We start from the raw sequence: 27,161 nt of genomic DNA on the forward strand, positions 1-27,161 counted from the left end.
GGGCTAACTCCACGCATAGTTGCCGCTTAATGACCATATCAGCTGTGAAGGTTTAATGTCTGTGTTCAGGGGTCCTTCCCCAGACTATGGTAAGTCTGGGGTAAGGTGTCTGTTTTCCCCTTCCCTGCCCCCCGGTGTTCTAGGGGATCTGTATTTGGCAGTGGTGATGAGCCGCCAGACTCCGGTAGATTTGTAGCGTGGCTTTCTTTGCTGCTCGGGTGCATGGATGAAGCAGCTCTCATTTCTCCCCCCCCCCCCAGGCCCCTCGAGCAGGGTCTTTGACGGGTAGTGGCGGCTCTCCTCTGTTCTTCTTTGCCTGTCGGCGCATGGAGTGCTGAAGCTATCTCGCTATCTCGATCATTGGGTTTTCTTCATTCCTATTTGTTCTCTCTTCGGTGTTTTCTGCAAATAAAGAAAAACACTGGAACACTGGTCAGCAATTGTGCTTGGATGTCAGACTGGAGACAAGGTTCTGCAAAGACACATATTGGTACAAGTGGGGGGAACAGGAATTTGGGCCTCTCTTGGCTGATGTGGGGTCAAATTATCTATTTTTTTCTGAATGAAAAAAGTGGATTTAGAAAGCCCGCTCGGGAACCACTCGAGTGGTCTTCCTAAATCAAACTGTTATGCCCCTGTCACACCCAAGTGCATGCAGGGGCTGACAGGCAGGGCCAGGCGAGGGACGTCGCGGGAGTGAGGTGTGTGTGTGCGTGTGCGTGTGCGTGTGCGTGTGTGTGTGTGTGTGTGTGACTGAGCTTCTTTGTGTTTGTGCGAGAGTGGGTGGGAATGTTTGTGGTGGGGAAAGGAGGGGGTAGGGTAGTGGGTAAATGTGTATCTGTGAGTGATAGAGTATGAGGGGCAATGGGTTGCATTGGGAAGAGGGGTGGTGGGGAGATGAAAGACGGGGTTCAGCGCAAGAGAGGGTGTGGGTGGGATCACCTTTCCGGGGGGGTGGGGGGGGATTTTAGAATGTGATATTTCCGCATTTTGAAGGCCACACAAAATCAGCCAAAATAAATCAGTATTTTTTGTGTTCGGCCTTCAAAATGCAGAAATATCACATAGAACCGTCTTATCTGCGATTACCCTCGGGGCTAGGTCTGCGTCTGGATTCTTGCCTACTCCTCCCCTTGTCCCTGGAGAAGAGAAGGGTTCTTAGTCCCTTCTGACAAGGCCAGGCTTTTGGCCTTGTCACATATGGGAAAGTGTGGCCTAATGCTGGCTTCGTGGGGTGCACTCTCATCCCAAAATGGAATCATTTGGAGCATGAGGGAGTTCTGGTTCCTTTCCTGGCCCACTCACCCCACTGTTGATATGGATATGAGACCATTTTGAAGTAAGTACTTAAAGCACAAATGAGACCCTCGAGCCAGAAAGACAAACAGGCAATGGCAAAGAAAAGTAAATTCTCCTTGGTTTTAGGCTTGTCACCTGAAAGGTAAAGGAGTGTGGGAGCCTCCCTACAGAGAACGAGCATGGGACAAATACCCTGTTCTATGGAATTTCTTCCTCTTAGGAGGATCTACAACCACATTTTAGCTCACTGCACCCCTGGCAGTCACTAGCTTTCATCCTGTTTTCTGTCATTTGCTGTAGGATGTCCAGATGTCCAGATGTCTCGCTTTCCTCTCCTGAGATGTTCATGCTTAAGGGACGTGAAGCTAGTGTTGTCTTCGTTTCGTGGTTTGCTGGGAAATCCAGCGTTGTTACTTCAGCAGATATCTGCCGAGATTGATACCCTTATGTGCTTAGTATCTTTTCGCAGGGTCTCTGATGTACAGGCTTTTGGCTTTAGGTGGTGTACCTTTACACCTGATAAGGTTTGTTTTTAGAGTTCTAGTTATACTAAGACTGGCTCTTCCTATCTTATCCTTCCTGGTTTCCATGCAGTGCCTTGGCTTTGTGTGGTGAGGGGCCTTAGGGCATATGAGAGCACGACTGGCCCTTGAGACTGATATCTGACCAGCTGTTTTTGGAAAGTGCATAAGGTGGGTTCTTCACCTACCTTGGTCCATTGGGTTTGCTGGGTTATGTCCCTAGCTATATTTGGAGCCCACTCTGTTGGGGTGCTATGGCGCCCACGGTCTTTTGGGTGGGTTGCTGACTGGTCAAATACAAATATTTGTAATCAATTTTAATGTAAAGTGGCCGTTTCCTCTGCTTAGGTTGAACTGAATGGGCTTTATATAAGAATAATAGGAAGCCTCTGTGCCGTGCCATAGAATTTTTATTGTTTTCTACTATGGTTACCACAGAGAGTGAAGACTCTATTCAGGGCACTGAACCAGAATAATCTCTCTCTGCTTACCCTTGTGTTGCTGGTTGTATCTTCCAGCCCATGCCGTCATCCACAGTGTTGAAATAATGATCTGGCGCTCCGAAGAGGCTTCAGGCAGGTTGATTTATTTCCCGCTTCTTCTGCAGCATATAAGGCAATGGGCGGGAGTCCCCCTCACTCTGGTCCCTCCATCAACCGTCGCCCTATCCTTGCACCATGTCGCACGCCAAGTCGGAGCAGCAGCTTGCAAGTCCACCCGTGGCATGTACATTACAACACAGGGTCACCACCTCCTTTAAGGCTCTACTTTCGGTTTAGGGATCTTCCGGTCAGCAGCTCCTCTAAGGCTCTACTTCCGGTTTAGGGGTCTTCTGGTCGGATGCGATGGTGGCTAACCGGGCTGGCCTTCCGGCAGGTCTTGCCTATATGGGTGGATGATAGCCTGATCTTGCTTTAGATATGAGGACTGGATTTGTGCAATGTGTTTATTTGAAGGGCCTGCACATATTGGATTGGGGTTTGAAGACTTTAGTAATGTTTTTTTGTTACTGCTGTTTGAATAAAGAAAAGAGGTAGCGGCATAATAGTCACTAATGCACCCTCAAAGGTATTGCGACTCTCCGTATTAAGCATACAGGAATAATCGCAATAAAGCAAGACCAGGACAAAGCATACCACAGAGTTACTGTATATTTGACAAAGTTCTGTGACAGCTCATTTATTACATGGCAGTTGAAAATACAGCATGTATGTGGAATTTCAAATGTGGATATTTTCCTTATGGAGTTCACCCAAGATGCTGGTAAAGAGCTCCTTAAATATCACCTTTTGCATATGTTTCTTTGAACATGGTCAAACATATTTTTCAGTCCTCGATTTGATATGATATGATATGATAAGTCATTTATAATGCACCTGTACAGAAGTGTTTGTAGGCGCAAAATGGGATTTCCAGAATCGTGGAAATATTTACATCATAAATGAAGGAAACGGATCTCTTTAAGAAAGAAGACAAGCCTGCGTGACCTTTCCTTTTTTGTGTGGGCACCACTGTGTGGGCCTAGTCAGGGGCGAGATGTTGCCCGATGGGCCGTCAGCATCAACGGCTCAGATTCAGAGGCTGCTCTTGTGTTGGTTTATAGGGACTCACAGCCAAAACAATCAAGATTCACACATTAGCATAAATAAAGGGCTTGTGAGACTTGCCCCTCCCTCCTACAGTCAACAGGGTAAGCACTAGTCATCTACATCTACATGGCTCATACTGCCTCCCAGCATTGGGTTAGGTACATGCTGTTCAGATCTGATCTATGCTTGGAGCACAGGGAACGTGTTTGAGTCCAGAAAGGGCGAAATCGTTTTTCCTGAGGTTGAGAAAATGTGTCCCAATAAAATAGCTAATATTGACAAACGTGTTGTGTGGGAGGGCAAGACCACTCAGTTATGCACTTTTTAACTGCGACCCGTAAACTCTGTTATCAGAATCAGAGCAACGTATTTTAGTGAGAACAGCAATCCACTACTGCTGACGCTGCCATGCTAGAAATTGGTACACTGCTGACACTTGCATGCTAACAATGGGTGAACTGCTGACACTGCCATGCTAGCAATGGGTACTCTGCTGACACTGCCATTTTCTAGCAATTGGTGTACTGCTGACAATGACATACTAGCAAAGGGTGTACTGTTGACACTGCCATGCTAGCAATGGGTACACTGATGACACTGCCATTCTAGCAATGGTAGCACTGCTGACACTTGCATGCTAGCAATGGGTGCACTGCTGACACTTGCATGCTAGCAATGAGTGCACTGCTGACACTGCCATGATAGCAATGGGTGCACAGCTGACACGTGCATGCTAGAACTGGGTGCTCTGCTGACACTGCCTGCTAGCAATGGGTGCACTGCTGACACGTGCATACTAGCAATGGGAGCTATGCTGGCACTGGCATTTTCTAGCAATTGGCGTACTGCTGACAATGACATTCTAGCAAAGGGTGTGCTGTTGACTCTGCCATGAAATGCTGACACTGGAATGCTAGCAATGGGTGCACTGCTGACACTTGCATGCTAGCAACGGTTGCACTGCTGACACTTGCATGCTAGCAATGGTTGCACTGCTGACACTTGCATGCTAGCAATGGATGTACTGCTGACACTGCCATTTTCTAGCAATTGGTGTCACCAATTGCTAGAAAATGGCAGTGTCAGCTTGGTGTACTGCTGACAATGACATACCACAAAGGCTGTACTGTTGACACTGCCATGCTAGCAATGGGTACACTGATGACACTGCCATGCTAGCAATGAGTGCACTGCTGACACTTGCATGCTAGCAATGGGTGCACTACTGACACTTGCACGCTAGCAATGAGTGTACTGCTGACACTGCCATGATAGCAATGGATACTCTGCGGACACGTGCATGCTAGCAATGGGTGTACTGCTGACACTGGCATGCTAGCAATGGGTGCTCTACTGACACTGCCATGCTAGCAATGGGTGCACTGCTGACACTGCCTTCTAGCAATGGGTGCACAGCTGACACTTGCATGCTAGAAATGGGTGCTCTGCTGACACTGAATGCTAGCAATGGGTGCACTGCTGACACTTGCATACTAGCAATGGGTGCTATGCTGGCACTGGCATTTTCTAGCAATTGGCGTACTGCTGACAATGACATTCTAGCAAAGGAAGTACTGTTGACACTGCCATGAAATGCTGACACTGCCTTGCTAACAATGGTTGCACTGCTGACACTTGCATGCTAGCAATGGGTGTACTGCTGACACTTGCATGCTAGCAATGTGTGTACTGCTGACACTGGCATGCTAGCAATGAGTGCACTGCTGACACTTGCATGCTAGCAATGGGTGCACTGCTGACACTTGCATGCTAAAAATGGGTGCTCTGCTGACACTACCTGCTAGGAATGGGTGCACTGCTGACACTTGCATACTATCAATGTATCTATTTATTTATTTATTTATTTATTATGAATACAGCCAGTTAGGCTTTACACATGAACATCAATATACATAATAACATATTTCCCTGAGTTGGATCATTGCTCAAAAAACATTTCAACACCAGATTATCTACAATAGAACAAATATTCTTCATAAAAAACTTTTTTTAAACAGTTTGCCCGTAGACAATTCCATTACTACCGTTTAAATCATTTCATAAAATGTCATCATATGATAAATAGCATTTAAATCATTCCCTTGCAGTAAAACTTTCCATAGTTTGTGCATATTTGCGACCTCAAAGCCGTTATTATACGCTTTCACATATTTGGTTCTCATTAAATGAAGGCTTTCAAAATTACTCAGCAAGTGTTGAGCAGTTTCTACAGTTAAAATTCCACATAATCTACAGTATCTTTCTTCTTTGGTACTAGCAATGGGTGCTCTGCTGGCACTGGCATTTTCTAGCAATTGGTGTACTGCTGACAATGACACACTCGCAAAGGGTGTACTGTTGACACTGCCATGCTAGCAATGAGTGTACTGCTGACACTTGCATACTAGCAATGGGTGCACTGCTGACACTGCCATGCTAGCAATGGTTGCACTGCTGACACTGCCATGCTAGCAATGGTTGGACTGCTGACACGTGCATGCTAATAATGAGTGTACTGCTGACACTGCCATGCTAGCAATGGTTGCACTGCTGACACTTGCATGCTAGCAATGGGTGCACTGCAGACATGTGCATGCTAGCAATGGTTGCACTGCAGACACGTGCATGCTAGCAATGGTTGCACTGTTGACACTGCCATGCTAGCAATGGGTGCATTGCAGACACGTGCATGCTAGCAATGGTTGCACTGCTGACACGTGCATGCTAGCAATGGGTGCACTGTGGACACTTGCATGCTAGCAATGGGTGCACTGCAGACACGTGCATGCTAGCAATGCTTGCACTGCTGACACTTGCATGCTAGCAATGGGTGCACTGTGGACACTTTTGTGCACTAGGACCCCAACCGGCCCATAAAGCTGGGGGTTGCCAAATAGCACTTTAAGATGAGTAGCAGCACCATGAGATGGATGGGGATGCAGATTAATACTCTTGCATCAAATCAATAATGACAACTCAATAGTTTGGCAAAGGGAGTCTGTTTAGTGACAAGTTAAAAAAACGTGGAGTTCATGAAAATCAGCAATCGCTCAATCTTCCTTCTCGCTTCACAACTCCAACAAACTTCATAAAAAACACATCTTTTATACTGAAAACTCACTGAAAGTATGATGTCTCATTGGCTCTATTAACTATAGGACCCTAGATTACTTGGGTCACTATGATTGGGTTGGCATCAACCCCACTCATACTTTTCCACCAGCCTAGCAGCATGCAGAATAGCTGGCCAGGTGCAGGGAGCTTGTTCGCTCCCCCAGTTTCCCCCCAATTATTGCAACAATCAATCATCACTTCAGTGGTCATGTGTCAATTATTTCTTTGTATCTTGGCCTTGAGACTGCTCTTGGTCTGGAAAAGTGAAGGCGCCTGGGCATGGCACAATTCCATGCATAGGTGTGGAAGTTTCATCTCTTCTGCTCGCTTGGTCACGTGATTCTGATACCGTGAAAGTCATCGTATTCTCCATGTAATTCGTGCATTTGATTTACTTTTGTCAGCCATCTGCCTCCTGAGGCTTATCTTGATCTTTCAGAATAGGATACTCTGTTCTTCTCTTCATTAAACGTATCTACTATTGGCCTACTTCAGCTGGTTGCCCTTGGCTTCTTGGCATGACTTGTCTTCGTCTGAGTTTCTGTCTGTCCTTAATTCTTGATTTTCCTGCTGTGAAGCTCTCCTCGTGAGACCTTAAGTAACCTTTGGTCAGTTCTGCTCTTGTGCATAGTGGAAGTATACTTATATACAGTTCTTTTCTTGATGTACATATGTATAGGTGGCGCTTGCCGCACCCTATTTTACTATTAAGCTTTAGCAAGCCTCACGATTTTCTTAGCTTCTTGCGGTTCCTTGCATATGTACACGTGTTAGCTGGCTGAATATCTACATCACACTCATGGCATAAGCATCTAACATTTGACATCGTTATTTCGCTCTAAACTCAGGATGTCACTTATCCATGGTGTTTTGTCTCTTTTCATCATTCATAGGTTGTCATATATTCTATGTGTGAGTCAGTCCGGATTCTTGTGACGTCACCATTCGTCTTCTTTTAGGACTTTCTTGGCTTCTTCCAGTATTGCATTTTGACAATCGTCATTCTGTCTCACTTGTCGGTATGGTTTTCTCAATGGGTACCTTACTGTCCAAGGTTTCTTAGGTGCAGGTACTTCAATAGGTGCTGTCAGTCTGATAGGTACTGGGCAGTGCCCTGCTGCTGCTCTCTGCTGGTTTATTTTCTCTTCATACGTCACATATTTCGGCGTGAACGTTCCTGGCACCTCAAAATGGCCGGTGGGGGTGCAAATCATGTTTGGGACCTCCTCTACAATTCCCCCTCTGGGCGATTCATTGACCACTTTCACTTCTTCTTTTGTAACCATCTTTCCTGCATCCTCTGTATTCACTTTCACTTCTTCTTCTGGATACATCTTTACTTCGTCTTCTGGGTCCACACATGAAGGTCTGAAGAAATGTCTCTTTGGAGTCCATATTTGTATAACTCTCTTCAGGCTCCCTGCTGTTCTCACATGCTCGTCCTTAGTCCATGTCATAAGCTGACATTTTCCATTTGGACTGCAATAGATCCATCTTCCCACATAGTTTCTGTGTTTCTTTGGATACCGAACCTTGGTTCCTTCTGGTGTATGAATGCTAGCTTTCACAAAGGAAAGCTAGCTTCATCACTCAGGCCTTTGGGTTTCAATCCTGGTTCAATATCGATCATGATCTTCATCCCCATAGCCTTTTTCGCAGTTTTCTGGCACTGAGAGTTTATTATCTTGATAACACAGAATCCGAGTAATATCATTAGTAGGGATCCTAGGAACTAAAATGCATCTGCTATCCATTGTGGAACCCAGGAAATAGGGATCCACCCCAGCTGTCGTCGTCTACTTCGTAAGCTTCATCGATCATCTGATTCTGTAATTTCGTCAACATAGCTATGTTAACGTTGCATTTCTTCATCGTGAGATTGTGTAAATGTGCAACATGATTCTCCAATTTTTGCACAAACTCCTCCATTCATAGCTGTGATCATATCAAAGACATACCTGTTCTCTAGAGTCCTTAGTCGAATTGCCCTCAGTTCTTCTCTGATCGCATTAAATCCTTTTATGGTTGTGTTGATCGTCTGCAGTGATTCCCATCTGGTTATCTGCAACCATTTAGTATTTGCTCCAACTTGAATTCTTGGCATGAAAATTGTCGTGAACACTGAAGAAGTCTGACTGAACAGCCTATGTTCATAAGGGATAGCATTAAAAGCTTGTATGGATTTGACAGAAAAGTAATTATCTCGCTTTATTCAGCTCATCAGTTCCACAGATATCCTTTTCCTCAGGTGAGCATCTGCTTTTGGGAACCTATCAATATTCAGATCACTTTTTGGGATCACCAGTGCTGGAACATGGACATTTACTATTGTGCATATACCTCCCCAGTTTCTCGGCAGTCTGATATATGCTTTGGATCCACATGACCAATAATGATCCATGATCACTGGAGTACCGTGTACCATTCCTGGAGCATCAAAGACTCGTCCACAGTTCTGATTGTCTCCCATTTTTCTTGTACCATTGTCTCTGAAGCACAGTTTCAGATTCTCCAATGGCACTATCTGTAAGGGTCCTTCACTGTCTTCGACCCATGTCAATAGTTTAGAAAGTTTTGGCCATAATGGCTGGCATCCATTTCGCAATATGTTGATGGTGGGCTCGTAGTGACCGAAGACCATCCATGCCCTGTATATCACTACTCCTTTCTCTCATCCGTCTGGTGAAAGCACTGTTCCCCAAATTTTTATTTGGCTTGTTTTTCCACTTTCTAGCCTGTTCTGGCATCTTCCCTTGAACGTTTAGCTTGTGATTTGCTTCTCTTCTGATTTCTGCTCCTTTAACTCCAGGCTTCTCGTATCTGATCACAATGTGTTTTGTTTCTCCATTGTTCTTTGTCGTTATGTCCTGGACATAATCATCTTCATTTGGATCAGTTGCTTCAGTTGCCCATTTCAGTGAGGCATCACTTCCCATGAACTGGCCTCTGGTCGTGCACATTGCTATGTGTGATAGACAGTGTGCTGTCTGGACATTGATTTCCACAGCTACAAAGATATTTGACTTCCCCATGCTGTAAGGTAGGAGTGCACAAACAAAGCATTCCCCCTCTGAATTTCCTTGTCCAACCTCTTTCATGTATTGGTACCATATGTTATTTCCCAAATGTGCTGTGCTGTCCAGGTAATCGTTTAGTTCATTGTTATCTCCTTGTATGCTCCTCTTTATTCTCAGGGTTTTCATGTAGTTTGCTATCATCACATCCTTAATAGCATCCAGGTAGCTTCTTCTCATTGGAGCATTCTCGGGTACCTCAATCAATGATTCAGGTCTCTTCATCTGTACTAGTGGAGTAGGCGGAAGTCTTGCAATCCTTTCCTTCTCCTCTTGCATCCTTTTTCTCTTGGTTATAAATGTCCATATCCACTCTGCTATTGGCCCAGTATATGGCTGTAGTGTAGAACCTGTACTTGTCCCCTTCACTGGAACATGTGTACTTATTGATGCTGTCTTTGTTGGTTTATTGTCCACCTCCTTTTGTCTCTTTAAAAGTTCAGCTTTTTCCATTTGTCTTTTTACTTCATTTGTAGTAGAACTTCTCCTAGTAGGCAGTCTATTCTTCTCCCATGCTTTGGATTGCGGTTCTGCAGTTATTGACACTAGACATGGTGCAAGTGTACTCACTGTTTGTGCGTGTGTATTTTTCATTAACCTTTTCTCATGCTTGCTCTGCCGACCCTGTCTCCGGCTTTTCAATTTGTTTGTTACCAAATATGTATGTGTGTGTCATGGCTAATCACATCCATTTCAAGCTCACTCACCCCTTTGTCAGCTTGTCTAGGAAGTGGAAGGACTATAAAAGGACTAGGTACTTTTGTGGGTGTCATGCGTACGTCATTAGGTGGGTGCACTGAAATCAGGACAGTTTGTGCACCAATAAAAAATGCAGTTCGAATCATCAGTGACAGTAGAACAATGATAAATACAATACATAGGTACATTATGCCTCTGTAGGTTAGGCGGCAACACTTAGTTCTGGAACAATGAGTCCGTCTTTCCCCTTGAGGGACGACGATGTTGCTGTTTTGATTCCCCATCTCTATCATACAAGGAAAAAGACTACGGTAATATATTCTATGCAACAATATCTCTGGAACAATTGTCCTCCCTTGTCTGGACACTAGATTGTCTTATTGTCTCTGGATACAGTTCTCTTTTCTATAGTCACAATTAAGGCAACATGTTCAGCAAGTCCTTCTTTTACTGTACATTTGTTTTTTCCTCTCTGTATTCTGGAAGCAGGAGAAACTGCGCTGCGATCACAGTGAGCAACCTCCTTATTGTCCTTTCGTTTTCAGGGTCTTGAAGAAATTCAGTGATGCTAGTGAGCCTTCCCACTAGTGACGGGTATGACCTCAAGACTAGGTTCAAATAATTCAGAACGTCTTTTGTGATGTCGCTACTGTGGGACACCATAAATGAGTCCAAATAATGCTTCTGTTTGGAACGAGTCTGGATATTGTATTTTCTTCCAATTTGTGTGTCCTCGATCAAAATTTGGCATATCCTTTTCTTATCAATGCTTCAACATGCCTCAGTCCAAAGTTCAAAGTCAACACAATAGGTTGTGGTTTATACATGCGATTCTCTTCTTCACCATGCAACTATGATGCACAGAGTGTCCGTATTTTTATGTCCTTATCCCCTTTTTTGCTCAGAGGAAATGACCAACTTTAAGCCACAATTTGTATCAGAGTTTCTCATCTTTGTTTTGCTGGTTATGCGTCCTTCTTCCTCATCATGGATCTCGTCTGCACGTGCTGTGGTTCTTCCCAGTCATCTGTAGTCTCTATGTGTTGGGGTCGGGCAGGGGGCCTTCTCCGATGTATGGTTTCATATCACTCAGAAAGAACCAAGCTCTTCTTCCTTCTAGCTTGACTGCACAGGGAGTAACGTTCCCCACTCAGAATGGACCATTGAACCTTGGCTCGTCCCACTTCTTTCTCGTGTGGTTTCTCACCAGGACCGTGTCTCCAGGAAAGATTGGTGGTAGACGTAGTCCTTGAATTGGGTCAGTTATAGTATCTCCTTCTGTGTTCTGTTCTGCCCCATACCCTTTTTGTCGTCGCTGCAGCTGTCCTGAAATTACAGTAAGACAAGATGTCATACAATTCAAATAATTTTGCATTTCAGACCCTAAGATTTCTCCTGTTGGCTGGGCATCACATCTAGCTCTAGCTCGGGGGGTCAATGGAGTATGTATCCTTCTGCCTGTTGCTATTTCGTGCAGCGTAAGATGATGGTCAGAACCATGCTGGTTTCTGAGTGCGCACAGTGCCAATGGAAGGCAGTGTAGCCATCCGTTTTTTAGAGTAAGCTTCACTTGGCTATCCTTTCCTTTAACAAGCCATCGAGCTTCTCACATATCCCATTACCTTGCGGGTGATACGCCGACAAGAACCTGTGCTTTATACCAAGCAGCAAGCTGATCTGCTCAAATACTCTGTTAAGAAAGTGAGGACCATTATCTTACCTCATGAGTTCACATACTCCCCACCTGGGAAATACTTCTCTCACCAGAAATTTGGCCGCTCAGGTAGAGTCTGGGTGTGTGCATAGACCTGCTTCTATACATCTAGAGAACGGACACACCACAACAACTAGGTACCTGTACCCGTTACATACTTGAATCATATCGACATAATCGACATGCAAGTGCTAAAAAGGTCCATTAGGCCTTGGGATGAATCCTCTAATTACTCTTAGTGTGTGCCCAGCTGTGAACTGTTGGCAGATTATACAGTTCATCATAAAAAAATGCAACATGCTCCGCTAAGTTCGGTATGAACCAGTCTTCAGCGATTGTTGCTGCTAGATTCTCTTTTGTAATATGTGCTGGATAATGCAATTGCTCCATTGCTATCTTCAATAGGGCTATAGGCATCACCGGTTTACCAGTGCTGTCTTGTCACCACAAGCTTTTGGAGGGTTTTAAAGAACACCCTCGCCGCTTCCCGAGGTTTTTCTCTTCCTGTGGTGCTTCCCCTTGGAGTTCTGTTAACTGGGTTTGCCCCATGTTACTATAACTGTCAGGTTCACTTTGTGCAACAATCATTCTCTCATGCACATCAGTTGTTTCCACATTCATTACAACTTCGTCTTTGGTGGACACACGCTTGGCTTCTGTGTCTGCTGCTCGATTTCCATGTGAGATCAAATCTGTCCCTTTCGTGTGGGCACTGCATTTTACGACCGCTATGCCCACTGGGAGCTGTAGTGCCTTAATGAGCCTATCCAATAGGGCTGCATGGTGCACTTGCGTGTCATCTGCTCGGAAATAGCCCCTCCTTTTCCAGTGCGCTAAGCCTGCACCGTTGATGTCACATAGGTGGAGTCACTGTACACCGTCACTTCCTGGTCTGCGTGATTCTCAATGGCGAGTATCAACGCCAATAATTCTGCAGCCTGTGCTGAATAATAAGATGGTAAGCGTGCACTAATGAGTACTTGAAATTCTCCATTTGCTGTGTGCTTCATCACAGCGGCGCCGGTATATATTTGTCCATCATTTTGATCGATTCTCGAAGAACCGTCAACGAAGACAATTTCTCCTTCTGCCAATGCGTTTTCTTTCACTCTGGGAATCTCATCATAGAATTCTTCATAATTTGCACAGTCATGGATCGGTTCTCCTTCAGTGACTGGCTCTGCTATGAACAGAGCTGGGTACACTATTTTGCATCAAACTATCTTAATGGATGGATTCGATATGATCACTTCATAAGCAGAAGCTCTCTGAGATGTCAATGTGCCTTTTGGTTTCTCTAGAATGGCAAATAGTGCGCGCTCGACAAACAAAGTCATTGAGCATCCCATCACAATGGTTGTAGCCTTCTCAATGGCGAACGCTGCGGCAGCTAAACTCTGTTCGCAACGGAAATTACCTCTCATCACTGGCTCCAAATTCCCACTGTAGCATGCCAGGGGCTTGTAAACCAATGTGGTTCTCTGTGTGAGTACTGCTGTCATAACACTGCCATTTGTGTGTGCAAACAGGTAGAATTTCTCTGCATAATTGGGAATACCTAAAACTGGTGCTGTGCAAATGGCTTTCTTGAGTTCAATAAAGCCTTCTTCCATGGCCTCAGACCATTCAGTTTTTTCTTTCATCCCCTGTGCCTTCTTCAGAGCTTGTAACAAGGGCTTAGTGCATGAGCTGTAGTCCAAGACCCATGACCTGACATCATTGCAAAGTCCTAAAAAACTCTGCATCTGTTTTATCGTGTGGCTTGGCTGTGTTCAATATGGCCTCAGCCCTTTCATGGGTAACCTTTTTCCCTTCATGCAAGATCAGCTGGCCTATGTACAGCACTTCTTGCTGACAATAATGTACCTTGTCTTTGTCAACTGTATATCCTTTCTCAGCCAATATGGTCAATAGCTGAACCGAATCATGTCTGCATTTCTCCTCTGTTGTGCTGCAAATTAAGATGTCATCCACATATTGTAAGACAACACTCTCTAATGCAATATTGCTTAAGTCCATCTGCAGTACTCTGTTAAAAATCGAAGAAGACTCACAGTCCCCCTGGGTAACCTCATGCTTTTCAGATGCATCTGTCTGAATGTAAATGACATCAGATCCTGTGAGTCTTTGTGCAATGGGATAGAGAAAAATGCATTTTTCAAGTCAATCACCATGAAATATTGATCCTCAACAGGTATATTACATAGGATTGTGGCCGGGTTAGGGAGTAGAGGGAACTCAGCCTCTACAATAACATTTATCATGTGCAAATCTTGAATTAGTCTTCACGACCCTCCCTTGATTTTTTAATCGGATAAACCGCTGTGTTGCATGACGACTCTGACGTCACTAAGATGCCCTGCTCCATCATAGCAGAAATTGTCTTGAAAATCCCTTTATCTGTTTCTCTAGACATGAGATATTGTCGTACTTTTGGCAAATTTGCTCCTGGTTTCAATTTAATCCTTACTTCTCTGATTCCTTTCAATAAGCCAACGTCATAGGGGCATGTGGTCCACACTGAGACAGGCATCTGGGCCATGTCATCATCAAAATATTCGGGACGGTTCTGTGACAGCAACATTCTCTGGGGCACCTCTATTTTAATCATCCTTACCCAAAAAATTAGATTTACCTCAACTATTGATTCCTCAACATCCTGTTGGTCGTCAAACAGATCATCATCAGTCATCAGTGACGTCAGTCAATCTGTACCCTTCCTCAATGGCGATTACTGTGCACCATTGTCTGCCTTCATCATGGCAACCATCGATCAGTGCCATTTTCCCTCACACTATGGCTGTGTATACTGCCAAGAGAAATACTTGTCCCTTTTCTTCGTGCATAGGTATTCTTGGCCTAAACAGAAATTCATATGGGGTTCTCATGGTTTTTTTCTGCGAGGCCTGGTAGCCCTGCCATTAGTATGCGTATCCCATACGTTAATATTTCTGGTTCCAATGGGACAGCTCTAATATTTGTTTTTCCCGTGTATGCTGTAATTATTTTGCAGACGTTTAAATAATGTATTCCTGTGGTCGAACATACTATGTCCTTCTCTGTGAACGAGATTGTCATGTTTAACTTTGTCATTAAGTCTCGGCCCAATATATTTACTGGGGTCTGCCTTGAATATAGCAGTGGCACCTTCATGTCACACCCTCCTATAGAGACTGGAAGTTCATTTGTAAAAGGAACACGACTTGTTTCTCCTGTGAAGCCCTGAGTATTTATGGCATTGCTGGACAAGGAACACTTGCCTTCACGTATAAACGAGCGTGTTGCACCTGTGTCAACTAAGAAGGAATATTCTTTATCCCCTATAATGACATCCACCCTTGGTTCCTCATAAGGGTTTTGGGTCACTGATAGGATAGAACACATCAGGTTTCCCAGTGAGCTGTCCTAGTCCATATATAACCTTGTCCCATGCTGTGTGACTGGACTTCCTCCATCACCAGTGTTGGCTCTCATTCCAGAGTTCAATGCTTGTCCTGCACTTGTTGTCTGTGACAGTTGCATCGGTGCCTGTTAAGACTGTCCTTGTGGAAAACCTATCAAGTTCTGAGGTTGCAAGCTTTGCTGTGCTCCTGGCATTTGTTGTTGCACCGTGTGATTCTGTGCAACTCCATTTCCACACTGCTGTAAAAACACAGGTGGAGTCACCATTCCTCTTCTGATTCCTTGGTCTGTTTGCACCATGCCTTGACTTCTGCATGTGCGCGCTAGCTGCCCTGTCATCCCACACGTCCAACATATTGGCGGTGGTGTGATTAATTTCCCATTTGCCATATCTTGATTGCCACTTTGCATGTTTTGAAAACCTCCCTGATTACCTTGGAAACCTCCCCGATTACACTGCCAACCTCTTCCTCGAAAGCCTCTCCCTGTGGGGTAGAACCCATTGCTGCCCTGATTAACCCGTTGTTGATTATTGACCTGCTGTATGTTTGATCCGTCTGTGCTAGTAATCATTGCCCCTTCAATGGCATATTTTGACAATTTCTTCTGCACTAACTTTGCCTCTTCAGCTTTTAGTGTAGTCTCTTTCTTGCAATGCTTTTCTTGCAGAAGTCTGCAATAGTGAGCTATGGTCAATTGTATCTCAGACAATGGCTTGGCCTCGATTCCTACCAATTTCTTGAGCTGCTTCTGTACCTGATCTGGCACCCCTTGGTATAATATATGGTAAAACACGGGTATGGGCTCCCCCCAAGATTCACGAGTTTCCCGCACCCATGGTCTTGGAAATTCTGAATGTAAAGCAACCTATCTTCTGACTCTTTCATGTTGCGGGTCATTTTGGCTCCCATGTCAGACATATCCGGGTATAGCAATTGTAATGCTTTCCATACCGCGGCTCTGCAATTGTTAAAAGGAGCTCCATCATGTGCAGTGTTAATGTAGTCACGCCAGGGTAACCTGCACGTGTCCACACGTCGTCAGCTCGATCACCAAGTATGGCGATTAAAAGACCCTTAATATCCCCTATGGCCAACGTGTTCCCTCTTGTCATTTTTTCCAGCTCATGTACCCATTTTCCAGCTCCCGATGTTAACATTGGAAGCTTGTTTTCAGATTTTGTCGGTCCATGTGTGGCCATGGAATATACTGAGGTGTCGTTCCTCCTTTTTCGAGCAGCGGAAATTGTAATACATGCCACTCTTTTTCCTCTCTCATCATTTTTCTATCCACTGCAGGGGTGATAGTCCCGCATCACCGTCTACCTGGCAATGTCCTTAGTCGGCTCACATAGGGTGGTGGAGACACCCCCTGCTCACCGTACAATGCTCCTTCGTGTTGGTCTGACTGTGTGGTTGACTCTGATGCCTTAGGTGCAGACTCGCTAGAATCTGACCATCTTATCCCTTTTCCTCCGGAGAAGAATTTTTCACGTCTTCTCTCTTCTTCCTTTTCCTCATATTCCTCTCTTTCTGCGTCTGATATTGTCTGTGCCCAACTCGTGTAACTCCTCTCATTTTCCTCATTTCTGTTTAGTGTCAACTATCTAGGGACAGCTCTCTATTTCTACTAATTCGGGAGGCGTCCTCAGCGTCATACAACTGAGTGCTCTCAAGGCGCTCGTCTTCCCCTCTCCCTTGGGGTACTTGTTCTAGCCCCATTTCATCATATATTCTATCGATCGTCTCTCTGATGCTTCTGGTGTCAAAGTCATCTTCAATAGTTGCCCTAGACATGCCTGGTACTGAATCGTACTCAGGAAAGAATTCTTCTATGTCTTCCCATTCTACTACCGGATCGGGTTTTTTAACCTCTCTTTCCAGATATTCAAGATCGCGTGATCTCTGTCTTCGCTTACGTTCTATGTTGTCATTGAACTCTCTGTGCTTCCTCGCTTCCTCTCTGATCCTACCTTCTTCCTGTTTCTTTGCATCTCTATGTTCATTTGCCCTTTGTATTTCCTCATCCCTTTGTCTTTTTATTCTCTTCTCCCTTATCTTTTGCTCTTCTTCCTCTCTTCTCCATTGTTCCTGCCTATTCTTATCATTAGTTGCTCTTGGCTCATGATCGTGTTTCCTTTCTTGCCCTTCGTGATACAGCTGTTCTTGACTCTGTCTATCTTTTTTCCTGATCCTTTCCTTTCTCAATCCTTTTTCCTTTTCTTTCCCTGTTCTTTGTGAATCGTCTGGCTCTCCCTTTTGTCTCACATCCTCAATGCCGTTACCATCGAGTTTCAATAGAATCTGACCTCCCATCCATTTGTTCTGTGTGAATACCATCTCATCAGTTCTGTCCTCATCTCCTTTCCATCTTTTTCCCTCTCTAGTCGTATCTAGAGATGTACTTGCTTGTGCCTGATCTCCTTTTTCTTTCTCGTGCCTCTCTTTGTCCCTCGGAACTTTGGAGGTGATATCTCTGTCTCTGTCTGGGTTTTCATCACTGCTTTGCGTAGGTGACTCATATGCCGGGTTGCTATATCCCGTGGCTGCTTTAAGTTCTCTTAATGGATATAATCCTTTGTCTTTACTGGCTTCGCTTTTTGTTTCAGACGGGGCGGGTGGTGCGGAGGGCATTTCGCACCCCTCTGTGCATATGTTAAGTATCCAATCTACCGGGGGCTCCTCCTCCTTAGCCTCTCGGTACATCTTCCGAAGCACTAAACTAGCTAGGCGTTTGTCTAACTTTTTCCCAGTGTATGTGGCGTGCAAATATGTCATCATGTGTTGCAGGACTGCTTTAGATAGCGATCCACCCTGAGGCCATGGCATAAACATTTTGTGGGTGGTTCCTTTGACCCATTCTGCCCTGTACTTTTTCAGTTTAGGTGCATGTTTCGGCAACTGTTTGCACAAGCGTATTAGCGGTGTAATATCTTCCATACTTAAAATTATTTATCTTCTCCTCACACAACACTTTGTCACGTTTTAAACAAAATCAACAATATTAGCAAGCACCAATTATCACAAGCTCCAATCCCATTTTTCACAAAAATTATTTTTTCCACAACCATTAATTCACATTATAGAATATCTTAGTTAAACAATCGCTTAATTTTCATGCTAATTCTTCTAAAAATGTCTTATTTTTTATGATGTCAGAGGAAACATAAAAATAAAAACATAAGACAGATGTGACAGACTAGACAGACTCCAGCCGGCTACATAAATCTCCTGCCTCTATGATTTACTCTGACTTGGAGTGTAAACCCATTCCTTTCTAAAACGTCTTTAACCGTTTCGGTCTCCTATTGCCCTATCTTTTCAGGACTTTGAATGCAGGCTTCTTCTAACTGCTATATTAAAGCGCAGGTATTTGGGTGTATCCTCTCTCTTCTCAGGTATCCTCCTGGTATCCTCTCTCTAGCTTGGGTATCCTCTATGCTTTGCTCGGTCACCCTCAAGTCAATATTACCTCCCCCTTATATGTATACATTCTACTCTACTTCTGACTTTATTTTTTGCCCCACCTCCCTCCGTTACCTTCCCTTACTTGTTCTAAGGCATGCAACTTTTTGCCAAAGCATTCAGTCTTTCTCACTCACTGTTCGCATGTTTTTCCTCTCTGGATCCTCAGGATCAGAGCCTTCGTCACCGCCTCTCCTGCTTTTCTTTCAGAAGGCTGCTTGTAGAAGTGGGAAGGGATTTGTGGATGAAAACATGGGTCCTCACACCTCAACTGCAGATTTTATAATTTACTCTAGCCACTATCTACGGGGAGCTTCTCGGTCTACTTAGCCTGATGGCAAAGGACTAGTGATGTTGCCGGGGACCTAGAGTTACTTATGTCGACAGTCAATGGGTGTCTTCTCTAATCGATAGTCAATAAACCATCCTCCCTCTGCTACCAAGTGTGCACTAAGACCCCAACCGGCCCATACAGCTGGGGGTTGCTCAATAGGACTTTAAGATGAGTAGCAGCACCCGTGAGATGGATGGGGATGCAGATTAATACTCTTGCATCAAATCAATAATGACAACTCAATAGTTTGGCAAAGGGAGTCCGTTTAATGACGAGTACAAAAAACGGGGAGTTCATGAACATCAGCAATTGCTCGATCTTTCTTCTCGCTTCACAACTCCAACAAACTTCATAAAAAACATATCTTTTATACTGAAAACTGCTCATTACTGACGTGTAATGCTTACAATGTTGCATGCAATTCTATTGGTTATAGGAAAGTTACTTTAATATAGGTACGATATCTGTATATGGCAACAAAGTGAGGGGATTGGATAAACAGTGTCAGTTGGGGCATCTGAGCCCTTACTTCAAAATGGTAGACGTCACTAAAAGTACAACGTCTCATTGGTTCTATTAACTATAGGACCCTAGATTACTTGGTTCACTATGATTGGGTTGGCATCAACCCCACTCATACTTTTCCATCAGCCTAGCAGCGTGCAGAATAGCCCAGCCAGGTGCAGGGAGCTTGTTCACTCCCCCAGTTTCCCTCCAATTATTGCAATAATCAATCATCACTTCAGTGGTCGTGTGTCAATTATTTCTTTGTATCTTGACCTTGAGACTGCTCTTGGTCTGGAAAAGTGAAGGCACCTGGGCATGGCACAATTCCATGCGTAGGTGTGAACGTTTCGTCGGTCATGTGATTCCAACACCGTGAAAGTCGTTTTATTCTCCATGTAATTTGTGCATTTGATTTACTTTTGTCAGCCATCTGCCTCCTGAGGCTTATCTTGACCTTTCAGAATAGGATACTCTGTTCTTCTGTTCATTAAATGTATCTACTATTGGCCTACTTCTGCTGGTATGACCTTGGCTTCTTGGCATGACTTGTCTTCGTCTAAGTTTCTGTCCGTCCTTAATTCAAGATTTTCCTGCTGTGAAACTCTCCTCGTGAGACCTTAAGTAACCTTTGGTCATTACTGCTCTTGTGCATAGTGGAAGTATACTTATATACAGTTCTTTTCTTGAGGTAGATATGTATAGGTGGCGCTTGCCGCACTCTATTTTACTATCAAGCTTTAGCAAGCCTCCCGAATTTCTTAGCTTCTTGCGGTTTCTTGCATATGTACACGTGTAAGCTGGCTGAATATCTGCATCATGCTCATGGCATAAGCATCTAACATTTGACATCGTTATTTCTCTCTAAACTCAGGATGTCACTTAACCATGGTGTTTCATCTCTTTTTAATCATTCATAGGTCGTCATATATTTTATGTGTGCGTCAGTCCGGGTTCTTGTGACATCACCATTTGTCTTCTTTTAGGACTTTCTTGGCTTCTTCCGGTGTTTCATTTTGACAATCGTCATTCTGTCTCATTTGTCGGTATGGTTTTCTCAATGGGTACCTTACTGTCCAAGGTTTCTTAGGTGCAGGTACTTCAATAGGTTCTGTCAGTCTGATAGGTACTGGGCAGTGCCCTGCTGCTGCTCTCTGCTGGTTTATTTGCTCATCATATGTCACATATTTCGGCGTGAACGTTCCTGGCACCTCAAAATGGGCGGTGTGGGTGTGAATCGTGTTTGGGACCTCCTCTAGACTTGCGTGCTAGCAAAAGGTGTACTGTTCACACTGTCATGCTAGCAATCGGTGCACTACTGTCATTGCCATGCTAGCAATGGGTGCACAGCTGACACTTGCATGCTAGAAATGGGTGCTCTGCTGACACTGCCTGCTAGCAATGGGTGCACTGCTGACACGTGCATACTAGCAATGGTAGCTATGCTGGCACTGGCATTTTCTAGCAATTGGCGTACTGCTGACAATGACATTCTAGCAAAGGGTGTGTTGTTGACACTGCCATGAAATGCTGACACTGGAATGCTAGCAATGGGTGCACTGCTGACACTTGCATGCTAGCAACGGTTGCACTGCTGACACTTGCATGCTAGCAATGGTTGCACTGCTGACACTTGCATGCTAGCAATGGATGTACTGCTGACACTGCCATTTTATAGCAATTGGTGTCACCAATTGCTAGAAAATGGCAGTGTCAGCTTGGTGTACTGCTGACAATGACATACCACAAAGGCTGTACTGTTGACACTGCCATGCTAGCAATGGGTACACTGATGACACTGCCATGCTAGCAAAGGGTGAACTGCTGACACTTGCACACTAGCAATGGGTGCTCTGCTGGCACCTGCATTTTCTAGCAATTGGTGTACTGCTGACAATGACATACTAGCAAAGTGTGTACTGTTGACACTGCCATGCTAGCAATGGGTGCACTGCTGACACTGCCATGCTAATAATGGTTGCACTGCTGACACTTGCATGATAGCAATGGGTGCACTGCAGACACTTGCATGCTAGCAATTGGTGTACTGCTGACACTTACATACTAGCAGTGGGTGCTCCGCTGGCATGCTAGCAATGAGTGTACTGCTGACACTCGCATACTAGCAATGGGTGTACGGCTGACACTCACGTGCTAACCATGGGTGTACTGCTGACACTAGCATGCTAGCAATGGGTGCACTGATGACACTGACATGATAGCTATGGATGTAGAAGTATTTTTTGTGACAGTTCTTATGAGCTTAGAAGCATTCACAGTGTTGTCCATACAGAGGAATAGTGGAAAATGTTTTGAACCATGCTGAGGTCCGTTACTGCTGAGGCTGCCGATGGCCTCCCAGTTCACCCCTGCCCTAGTGCTGAAGCAGAATAAGCCACTGAGTTAATAGTGGCTCGGCAAAACCTGTTTCCAAGGCAAACTGCCGAACATAAATTCGATTTGCTAATGCATCCTTCACGTCCATGTCAAGTATTTACTTATGTTTGTCCACGCACGGTACTAGCTCCTAGAGTGCATGCTGTGTGGCCCGGTCATCAGGTGAGTGACGCAGATCTTGAAGTCATAGCGTGCAGGTCGCACATTGTCTGTCCACTCTCTACCTCTATGCCTCACAAGTGCTCCTGTGACACTGTATCATTCCTGCATGCTTCCACAGGTCAACTGGCCTATAGGGAACTTTGGATATTTCCCGGTAGATCTTTTTGCACCCTGGGACTCTTTTGTGTGGTATTTCCAAATGTTCCCATAGGAAAGGGGTTTGGCTTACTGAAAATGTGTAATATGGGGCCACTTTGAAAATGATTTCCAGGGCCTCTTTTGCTTCCCAGTCCACCGCCTCGTGCTTCACTCGGGGAGCTAGCACACTCTTACTGTGTTGCAGTATATCCCTTCTCAGTCTGCTATCATCTTACCCGATTCAGTTAAACCTTGTGTTTGCCACGTTACATTCAATTTTGGGGCATGCTGTTTTTTCCACAGTACGGATACTTCACTCAATGCTAATTCAGGTAAGGTGATTTTTTGCCATTAAGGGAACAATTGCAGGATTTGGCCAAGATCCGTAATTCTCTGTGCGTTCAAAACAATCAACCAGTGTTGGCATCTAGGTCATCCTGCATGGCAAACATGACTAAAAAGGCCTTCAAAAGGTATAAAGGCACGCTTTGTGTGTTTGAGCCTGAAGGTGACAAACAGTGTTGGTCAGCTAACTTTTCCGAACCCGAGAAATCAAGTCAAAGTGCACCTAAAATGCATGCAAAAAGCAGCACACAGGTCCTCCCTGGGTTCATAGGTCCAAAAGCATATCTGAATACCTCAGTACAAAAGAGTGTGTTTTACAAAACCCTCTCTTCCGGCTGCTTCAAAATCTGATAAACAAGTCCTTAAGCCCGGAAAGAGGAAGCAGCAGGTAGATTTGTGTTCCTCCTCAGGGAATGAGGCAAAATGTGGTCTGGCTTCCACAAGTGGTTTTCATTTTGGAGAATGAAGACCACAGTACATATGACTGCGTAGTCCCTAGTGGTGAGGGGCATGTTTCCCCTGTCCATGAACAATAAGCGGTCACAAATGGCCTTCTAGATTCCTGGTTTAATCCTTCCTTTGACCCAGTAGAGGCCACTCACCCTAGGTTGAGGCAGTGTGTCCTTTTTCCACATTAGGGTAAATAATTAGATATGAGACTGAGGAATCCTTTGGAGATGGATGAGGACCACAAATTCCAAGGAGAAGGTGCCAGACCTTCTAACTTTTAAATAGCTGCTGGCACTACAGAACTGGATCCCAACGCGTGTGTCAAAGTCTGATCGAGTCGGAAAAAAGGGTCTTGGTAAAGCTCTCAAACTGTGCCAAGACAGGGAACTTGGTAATTTGGGCCAATTCACAAAATGGTTTGATTCGGGAGAAGGCACTCTGGCCAAGGGACTGTGAATAGACCCATCCCCCAATTCCCAGGGAAAGGGGTTCAATGAACAATATACTTATTGGAGAATGCTAATACTGTCCTTGTTGTGGAACGCAGAAAAGGTGTTCTTTTGGCTCATGATTCAAAATTGGTAGATTTGGCTTCCAAGGAATCAAGCTCAGATGTGGCACTTGTGTTATTTAGCAACAGGTTAATCAAAAACATCCCCAAATATGTGGGCAATTATGCCTCATCAGACAAGGCCCCAGCCTCTATGAGGGGGGCGTTTGAAGGACATGATTTTGGCAAACTGTGAAATGATGTTGTTGTTTCCTTAGTCTTCATGACACAGACGCCCTAGAAAACACATGTATCCAGTTTGACAACCAAACAATGCCAAGCTCAACAATACAGGGTTCAAAGGGTAAGAGGTGTTCCCTCTTCTCAGAATTTTCCCAGGGAAAAGTATGAAGCAGGTTAGATGTGTTTTCCTATTCTTGGTACAAAATAACCAGTGATCCTTGGGTGGTGCAGACAATTAAAGGATTGCACATGCTCTTTTACAAAACTCCTTTTTAGATAACTCTTCCTACCCGTTTCATTTTCCACTGAAAATGCTCAGTTGTCCACCAGGAGCCTGATTATCGAGCATTTGCACCGGTATGAACAATTAAGGAAATGCACTTTGCAACAGTTTTGCTGCTTGTTTCATATGGAATGAATCAAACTGGGTTTTCCCCAATCCATGTTATCTAAAGTTGCTCTAAATAGAATTAAATAGCGTTGGACATGTTCCCTGCTTGCATGATAAGAATATAGCAAACAGAGTTTGCTTCAAATTAAGCCAGGATCTTACTGCATAACACTTTGAGCCAAAGCAAGCCATATTGGCACACAGAATACCATTCTATTGTTTTACGTGTAGGCAACAAGGAACAACATAATACACTTTAATCCTATATTGTAATATAAAAAACGCAACTTGGGGCAAAATCGTTCTGTGTTTAACCCAGGCAGCGAACAAACTATAGACTGCTTCATTGTTTCCCATGTGCAAACATCTTTAGGTAATATGGACTCGGGCACGCCCTGTTTGCTCCATTCCGTGTTCCACAAGGAGCAAAAATGGTGCAAACAGTACTTGCTCCTTTTTTAGCATTGGAGCAAATGTTAGATAATCCGCTCCCTGCAGGTGATAGAATTGCAAAACAAGGGAGTTATTATTCAGATTCCCAGGAATACCCTATTGGCCTAATTCATGGAACTTTTGGCATGGAGCAAAGAGTACTTTTGCAGTGCAAAGTGACTTTGCTCTGCAAAAATACACTTTGCACCGCTCTGTGAATTAGGGTGTTTGTTGGCAGTGCAAAGTCATTCTGCACCAGTGCAACGTCACTTGCACCACGCTAAAAGTTCCATGAATTGGTGTTTTTGAGAAATATTTTTACTGCTGAAAAAGAAATTGGGGGAGAAGGAATATTGCTAGTTGTATTCATCTTCTGAGAGAAAACTGTATTCCCACAGACTAGATGACAAATCTACATTTTTTCAAGATGCTTACCTGGCCCTTTCTATTCATGCTACCCCTCAGGATTACCCTCAGTATGTTTGGGAAAACAGAAAATGGAAATGTGTCTACCTCGTCTTTGGCCTATCCTCAGCAACTTGGAGCTCTATCAAGGTCTTGACCCCCATGGTGGCAGCCCGAGAATGCAATGCATTCACTTGTTCCATTATTTAAAGAACCTGCTAATGTCCACGTTAAAACAAAAAGCCAGACTTCATCTTACAAAATCATCATAAACCGTAACAGGTCTCATTTAATACCTTGCCAGTCCATAGATGTTCTGAGATTCTAGACAGTTGCTCTCCTAGCCAATTCCTGAAGGTATGTCCTCGCAGATCTGATTATCACTTTGGTAGGGTTGACTAGTCTTGTGGGTCTTCTGTTTGCATCAGTCCAGGTGCTTTTGCCAGGCCTGCTCCACTCTCAGATTATAGAGGGGATAGGAAAGGATTGCTGGCACTTTTGAATGAGCAAGACATATTGTTCTTCACAGAGAGTTACTGAATGGAATTCAAATAAAGACTTCTGGACTCCAGTGACTGAAGACTTCACCCTGTTGTGTTTCCGAGAACCCTTCTCAGGGGTCCCTGGAGATAGAACTTTTTGCACCTCCAGAAAATACCCAGCTCCCCCATTGTTTTCTGTTGGAGACCTGACTTGGGGTGAAAGTTATGGATGCTTGCCAACAGAATTGGGCAGTGCTCAGAGGTTATGCTTTCCCCCTTTTCCGTGAATGTCCACAGTCTTTCAGCAATAGTTTCGTCCAACATTGTAGAATCTTGGGTTTTCCATGGCAGCCGAGCTGTGTCGCACAGCTCTGGTGCTTAGATCCACTGGAGCGGGGAGAGATTCCTGGATCTCCCTTAGAAGTGGCAAGCATTCCTTCCTGTTTATTTGGGCATGATGATATGTTATGATAGGTTATTCATAACGCGCTTAATACACAGAGTTTTCTAAGCACAGACCCGGGGATCGAACCTGTGGTGCTCCGTGTCCTCTTGCTTCCAAGGCGAGCACGTTGCCCCTGAGCTATCCTCCCAAGGCAAAGCTTTTCATGGATCAGGCTCCTCTTTCTGCAGATCATTTTTCAACCTCAAGCATTTCATTGGCCTCCGTCCTCAGGGTTACTGATGCTTCTAGTTTTCCCTGGTCCTGCTCCATTGGTTGGCCACCTACCAACGCCCCGTCACTAGTCACCTTGCATCTCTTTTTACCCTTTTATTTTTACTTTTCATGCCACTGATTTAAACAGATCAGCTATTTTCACAGGGCATGATATGATAGATGAAGTTGCTTAACGTGGGTACTCACCCTTTGGTATGCCAACAGGTAAAATGGATTAAAGTGATGCAGTGCCCAGCTTCCAAATGCACAGTAATAGGAACTTTGATTTTGTCTACAAACTTTTTATAAATTGGCCTTCCAGCAATAAACGTATCATTGAAACAACTGTCAGGGACTCTAACCATGTTGTTATGTCTTAAATCATTCAGAGGCGTTTCGGCCTCAAGAATAGTACAACCTCTCCTTGTACTGCTGCTTTTGACATTATTAGCTGTAGCAAATGAGCATCTCTGGCTGTTAATTATAAAGCTTCAACTGGAAAAATGGTGTCGGGAGAGGAGTTCCGCTACTTTTATTTTTTACTGTTACAGTTCTACTACTTTTTGCAACCTTTTTCACCATTCCCGAACTGTTCTTTGTGAAGTTAAAGCACACTTCTCCCCTTTACCACCCAATATCATTTACCGCTATAATGAAATCTGTTTCAACTCAATTGGCTGTCAACCTGCATGGCTGCAACCCTTGAAAAATGTGTTTGTATTTTGCTTCCCTCCTGCCTGTCCATTCCCCTACTGGGGTCACAGTTACACTACTATCTTTGGTACAATGGATCCGAAGGGTCGTGTCTCTCAGGCATTGATAGTGTAGTCTTTGGTGCTCACTTCTTGGGAAGT

Source organism: Ambystoma mexicanum, chromosome 6q (assembly GCF_040938575.1).
Source record: "Ambystoma mexicanum isolate Mex_15411 chromosome 6q, UKY_AmexF1_1, whole genome shotgun sequence".
Classification (NCBI taxonomy): Eukaryota; Metazoa; Chordata; class Amphibia; order Caudata; family Ambystomatidae; genus Ambystoma; species Ambystoma mexicanum.